This window comes from Hordeum vulgare, chromosome 2H, assembly GCF_904849725.1.
Source record: "Hordeum vulgare subsp. vulgare chromosome 2H, MorexV3_pseudomolecules_assembly, whole genome shotgun sequence".
Lineage (NCBI taxonomy): Eukaryota > Viridiplantae > Streptophyta > Magnoliopsida > Poales > Poaceae > Hordeum > Hordeum vulgare.
Window position 1 is genome coordinate 89270182 of NC_058519.1, and position 6279 is coordinate 89276460.

At 42.4% G+C, this 6279-nt stretch overlaps 1 long non-coding RNA gene across 5 annotated transcripts; it reads right to left on the reverse strand.

The window, feature by feature from the left end:
- Positions 1 to 412: 412 nt before the first annotated feature.
- LOC123425234 lies at positions 413 to 6055 on the reverse strand. Of its 5 annotated transcripts, none has more exons than XR_006621803.1 (8): positions 5053 to 6055; positions 4873 to 4943; positions 1821 to 4545; positions 1662 to 1716; positions 1379 to 1520; positions 1119 to 1301; positions 842 to 931; positions 413 to 741 (listed from the first exon to the last, which is right to left on the reverse strand). It is a non-coding gene; the product is annotated as an uncharacterized LOC123425234 (long non-coding RNA). The 5 variants fall into 5 exon arrangements; XR_006621804.1 differs by having other exon boundaries at positions 1821 to 2169; positions 4433 to 4545; positions 4873 to 6055; XR_006621802.1 differs by having other exon boundaries at positions 1821 to 2169; positions 2247 to 4545; positions 4873 to 6055.
- Between the last annotated feature and the right edge of the window lie 224 nt (positions 6056 to 6279).

The window sequence follows — 6279 nt, forward strand, 5'->3', positions numbered from 1 at the left end:
AAACTTGTTTTATAAGCATGAGTAGATTATGCACAACTTGGCCCAAAAACATCAGCACCGCTGCGAGGCCCAATGACCGCACCGAATCAAACTTGATTGCTCTTTGGTTGGGTTCCAGATCTAGGAAGCATCATGTGTAGTAGTATGATTGCAAGGACATAACAAATGTAATGGATTGTGCAACGAAAAATGGGCAGAACAATCTCATTATTTATCTACCATGTTTCTACTTTATTTATAGCAGCAAGAGGTAATGCTGAATATAAAGTAAAAAATGCATTCATCATATATAGATACGTCTCAGTTTTGATGTAAATAATTTACGTGCTAGTCTGCTAGTATTTTCTACATGAGGGAGATGGCACAAAAGTATAGCTGCAGAAATTCTACAAATAGCTGGCTAGGAAAAAACTTGATAAACTGTTGCTGCCAAATGAATTCCAACGAATACCTTTCATCACTTTTGTACACCATACTACATATCACATCCATGTGATACAGAAAGGCTTATCTAACATGACAAAGAGGTCGCACTCACACCATTTTGAACAAAAATCAACAGTGCAAAAGAACACCAAATGAGTAATTCTTTGTTAAAGCAGCACATCAGGTGTTCTTAGTTCAGATAAAACTAAATTCAGGTCAATAGCAGTTAGGTAGTTTGTCAAACCCAAGAAGCTCAGTGACCTGTGTGACAATTCATGGCTTCATCTTGTCCAACTGCACCTTTGACATGTTCACCTAAACACAATAAAAGAAACAAATTAGAGTTTTAGCTTGGACATGCATCACATGCCCTCTCGACGCTCTTCACCTCACATTGAACATGAACCAAAAAAACCTGGTGGTCTAGCTTAGGGGTGAAGTTCCATATCTTGGGTATCTCAGCATTCTTGTTTGAGAATTGGGTATCCTGATCAGCCAACATCCCCTGCAAAAACCACGGCAAATCAAACTACCTCTCAAAGATCCAAAGAACAGGAAAATTAATATATACTCTCAAATCAAATGGCTCATGTGGTTAGCGATCTAGAAATCAAAGATCAAATTACATATGGAGCCTTTGGCGAAACATTAGATCATACTTTGAATATGAGGATAGAATGTGGCAGTCCCACCTGAGAGGGTTGTGGTGTTCATATCCGTTCACTTTCACTTGAGCTGTTCGGGCTTTGTCCTTCCTCATCTTTGTTGTGCCCCGATACAAATCTACAAGCATCCAAATCCATGGCAGAGAAGGGGATCCTAGAGGTTGGCACAATCCCCAAACAAATTGCTACCCATTGTTTCTGTTCCTCATTCTATTCAACCTTATAATCCTTTAGTTCTAGATCTTAAATTTGTCCTTGTAGCCAATAAAAAAAAGCATAGTACACACCTCGTCTTTGTCTCACAGCAGGACGTACTTGGGGATGGTTGTGCCAGGGAGGCAGCACATGAGCTCCTCGGTGCAATTCCTTGCAGGAGTGCATTCTCCAAATCCCCCAGCCAGTCTACCAGCTGGTACTTCTCTTTGTAAGCTGCACCAATCAACAATATGCACTTCTCAACAGGAAAAAAATTGACAGGCAAGAAACCTATAAGGCAACATAGACAAATGAGCAAACACTTGGTGTGCATCCTATCCAACAACAAGAGTAAGCCAGACGAGCAATTGTCACCTTAAGCGAGCTGGGGTCCTCGAAGAAGGCATCCAAGATGGCAACCATCACCAGCCTGCAACCGAGATACACAACGGTGCACCAATCAACGAGATGTGCATGTGCAGATTGCGATAGAATAAAGAGAAAGCAGAAGATGGGAGTTACAAAGGGCCTTACAAGTCCACGCATCCAATCTTGCGGATCGGCACCGACAGCATCTATGTACCACACCGCTCGCCAGTGCGGCAACCCATGTCGATCTCACTGATGCTGCAGGGCTCATCGATGCCACAGGCAATGTCGATGTGCACGACGGTTTCTAGCTCAGCGATGCAGCCACAGTTGGTGCCACCCTCTCCTATCACTCTCGTGCAGGACCCTCCCGAGGGCGTGCCGTCAGCGTCATGGCGAGGACACAATCAGGATCGGCATACCCATGCATGACACTACCGCACCTTCACTCGGCTCTGGGGCCATCGGAGCTCGGGCTGCAGGGGAGAAGATGCACTGCGGGCTGCGGCTCCTCCTACAAAATCATGTTACTCCCTTCCCTATTTAATTACCAATCAATCAAAACCAGATATAAATGTTAACAAAACACACCCTCACTTGACCCTTCTGCTATCACAATTGATCCTATTGTTGAATCCTTTAAGCTTCCTTTCCATGGCCTTGGACAAGGGTCGGCATCTAATATAGTGAAGAGAATAATACTATTGGGGATGAAGATTCGTCCTTTAACAAGGTAAAATCGTGCTACTATCCATCCCAATTTACCCGACACGCTAGTTTTTAATGACTAAAATGTAATCACCAAATTTACCAGCAATATATTAGTTATATGACATAGCGTTAACTCATTCCTGACGGAGAGGATACTTTTCTATATGAATCTTATTTTCCTTTATTCAAAGGCTAAAAGCAATACATACATTATCTTTATGAGAGGACTCATAGTTCCACATACCATTGTAGATGGCATGATTCTTACATAAGTTAAAAACTCCCAAAAAATATGGTGAGAAAAGAAACAAGTTAATATGTCAGTTTATATTTCCATTTCCTTCAAAATGAAGTCAAGAACATATGTGGAAATCCTTAATGTTCTTTCACGGATTGGAGATCCATACCGTTGATTGGAGCCCTTCTTCTTTTTGAGTTGGAGCCCTTGCTTTTAGCAGCCAAACCTCGTGGCTTAGACTGCTTGGGGGTAAATACATAATAATTTCTAGATAAATATGGTAATTAAGGGTTTGTTACTGATACATACTCCCTCAGTCCCGCATTTAAGACGTTTTTGTAGGCTAGTTTAGCTTGCAAAAATGTCTTATATTGAGGGACGGATGGAGTACAACTTGCTATGCCTTTTTGTGTGTGGCAAATTAATAAGTAGTTTCTTATTTGAGACGATCGAGTCATTTATTAAGAGTTTTCGAGATTGTAAATAATGGCCATTATTACCACCTAGTCTCTAGCATAGCTTCCACATAAAGTGTTGTCCTCAAGAAATTGTAATGAACAAATCATAAAAGAATATTCCTGCAGACAGACAGTAAAGCAAACACCATCACAATGGAACAATTATGGATATGAACAAATGTCTCGTGTTAACTATTCAAAAATGGCAAAGGATATTGTATACAATTCAAAAATTGTAGTCACCAACAGTTGTTATTCTGAAAATTAAATCGACTGCAGTTTATTTTATCCATAGGAAAGACATTTAAACATATATAAATAAAAATTCCGCTAAGACTGCCATCAACTCGCAAACTATATGGATTTGAATCATCCACCAGGGCAAAGAAATTGCAATCAGCAAATACAAAAATACACAGAACAACCTACTAGATAGAAGTACATAAATAATACTGGAACACTTTAACACAAAGCCACATATATCAGGAGTGCGTTCACATCAGAAACAAAAATGCATACATACCTAAAGCATGAACAAGAAACTGTGATCGTATGAATTAGAAGAAGATCCGCTATATTAAAAGAACAAGAACAAGAGCCATGTGTCTAACACTTAAATAAGTATAGTAAGTGTATACAAATCCAATCCATATTACAACATATCATAGCATGTATACATAAGCAAGGAAGTGAAGAGAAGTTAATACTTGTCAGAAATAGAGAAAACAGCGAACGGTAATGGCAAAAATCTATACTCCTTATATCAAGGAACAGAGGGAGTGTACAACAAAACCATTAGTTAACTATTTTACATCGGTAAAGAAGGATAACCAGTTGAAACTCGATGTATTAGTGGCCTGCATTCACAAGGTAGACACATGAGAGGCCTAACGTGCCTAACATAGCGAAGACCCTCTGCCATTTACATCTTTGACGCGTCCACCTCGGTCTAAAAGGGGCAACTTCGACATGGCAACCCGTGAAGCAACATTAACAGGAGACGCACCGTGTTTTTTCCTAAAGTATGTTGCCAAGCAAGAAGCAAGCATTGTTGCCTCCGGGCTTGTGTCAAACATTGAAATTATGAACAAGACAATTTTATCTCTCAATATATGCAGATTTTAGACATGGAAAAGAAAGAAAAAGAGAGAGAATCACTTACATAACATCATACAAACATGGATAAATAATCATTAGCTACAATATATTGGACATCGCTAGCGTATGAGAGAGAAAATAGGGTAAGGAAAAGCCAGTACGAGCCTTGAAATCACACGTCAATTTTCAATTATGTAACTATTTAAATCCTATGGCATAGGTAACTCAGTACTTATGAAGAAGTAAGGGTTTAGGGTGAAGTGTCGGAGCACCTCGTGCGGTGGATGATGAGTAGCCCAGGACGAGGTGATCTTGGCGGCGACCTCGTTTGTGTCCACAACGGCTGAGGCACTGCCCATCTCATGCGGTGACGTCATCATATGCCCTGACAAAAATTGAAGAAGACTATACTGAACAAAAATTAAAAGATTCTCTCAGTTGTTGTTCCATTGATGCCTCAAATTGTACACAAGTATTTACTCCAAGTTCTTCCTATAATCCCGATGCAGCTCTGAACCATGCATCATGAGCATCATACGAAAGACAAATAGTAAATCATGAGGAAAAGAGGGACATCAAATTCTTTTTTTTTCAACAACCAGATTGTGTTAAAACCACAAAAAATATTAGCTCAAGTTATGTTCCACCAGCAAGGAAAGTACATATAGAAGCAAGTCATATCTGGAGATCAAGAATATAAGGAAGCATTTACCATTGAACCTGAATATGCAATGATGACTTTTTTCTTCCTCTCCAACTTTATTGACTCCATTTTAGTAAGACCTACCAAACAAATGTTGCATCCGAGGATTTAACAGTACCACAACTACTGAATCAAATCGAACTAATTCAAATCAAACTAGTCCAGTTTCTTCTAAAACCAAGAATGCACATGAATGTGTATGGCCTCCTCAATGAGTAGATTGTGCTTGTTAGCCACTGCCATCTTCGTCCGGGAGCTCCTCGCTGACGGTCTACAACATCTGGCATCACCCTCCTTTGGCCGGTGATAGCCATCCACATCCATATGATAGTCTGTACGCAAAGTCAATTCTATCTTTCTTCTACCCATACAAGAATCTGCAAACAAATCAACTCTATTGAAAAAAATCTGCAGCTCGCTTCTATTGTTACAACAACAGCAGATCAATTTATAGAACAATAGCAACACGGGCAGTATTGTGACAAGGATGTAAAAATAAAATAAGAAAGAAAGAGCGATGGGATGACATGCCGTTGTTCGTCATTTCCTTTGTCGAAGAACATGCGGAGTGTGCCGTCGGTGTCGACACATAGAGCGGCGGCAGGACCGCAGGAGGGCGTCAACCAAAGACTCAGGTGAGCGAGCGTTGTTATTGTCCGGTGCGGCGACCGCACCGATGACATAGTCATCGGAGATGAGCCGGATGACCCCACGGAGACGGGCGGGGACGCCGACGCCGGTGATGGCGAGGGCGAGGATTGGATCGAGGGACTCCTCGACCTCGATAACGCTGCGTACGCCATCATCTTCTCGGCGACCGCACCGATGACATAGTCATCGAAGATGAGCCGGATGACCCCATGGAGACGGGCGGGGACGCCGACGCTGGTGATGGCGAGGGCGAGGATTGGATCGAGGGACTCCTCGACCTCGATAACGCTGCGTACGCCATCATCTTCTCGTGAGGGCGCTGGTCGCAGGCTCGGTCTCAGATGGATTTTTCTCGGGAGAGTGGCAAGGCCGCCCGCACCGGCGAGGGCGAAGATTGGATCGAGGGGCTACGAGATCCTGTGCGGGCATGGTAGTCCGGGCTGGACGACCGAGGAGTTTTCTCAGATGGGATGAGGAGGAGGAAGGGGTTATGAGAGATGGTGGGCGTGGGTGCCTCGTCGTGGGTGGTTTGTTTATGAGGGTTTCTTTTTTCCTTTTACATCGTACGTGGTGGAATACCTTAAAAACAAAAAATACATCGTGCGTGGAAGGTGGGAATCGTAGCAGGCTTGATTTATGAGTGCAGGGTGTGGTTTTCTGCATTGAACCGTTTGGTTTTTTGGAGGATGAAAAAAAATCTGTGGGATGACGTGGGTGGGGGACTTCCCTCTCTAACGATGGAAGGGGGATCGCTGCAGGTCGAAC